This window comes from Penaeus chinensis, chromosome 20 (genome assembly GCF_019202785.1).
Source record: "Penaeus chinensis breed Huanghai No. 1 chromosome 20, ASM1920278v2, whole genome shotgun sequence".
Taxonomy (NCBI): Eukaryota; Metazoa; Arthropoda; class Malacostraca; order Decapoda; family Penaeidae; genus Penaeus; species Penaeus chinensis.
The window spans coordinates 11951668-11952012 of record NC_061838.1 but is presented as its reverse complement, the minus strand read 5'-3'; the positions used below and the strand labels follow the sequence as shown (position 1 = coordinate 11952012).

At 38.3% G+C, this 345-nt stretch overlaps 1 protein-coding gene across 1 annotated transcript in view; it reads right to left on the bottom strand.

Moving 5' to 3' along the window:
- Positions 1 to 288: 288 nt before the first annotated feature.
- LOC125035901 (opsin-5-like) overlaps positions 289 to 345 on the bottom strand; it is a 10860-nt gene continuing 10803 nt past the window's right edge. The window contains exon 8 of the mRNA XM_047628211.1: positions 289 to 345. This exon is cut by the window's right edge and continues 350 nt beyond it. The gene's annotated coding sequence lies outside the window, so the exon portion shown is untranslated.

Here is a 345-nt window from a genome sequence, read left to right as displayed (position 1 = left end):
CGGTGGGGCCGACTGGCTAGGCCTGCCTCCCCACAGCCGCCCATTAACCCCAGGGTTATATATATGTGTATATATATATATACACACACACATCTATCTATATATCTATATTCGTGTGTGGGTGCATGCATGCACATATGCATATATAAATAACTGAATATACATGTGTATATATATATACACATATATATGCACACACGCATATACATATATATTTGCACACACACGCACACACACACTGCACCATAGCGAAACACCTACACATGGGTTGATGAATAAAAACTTCGGTGTATCTATTTTTCCTCATGCATGAATAATTTGCATTATCTGTAAATCTACAGACTC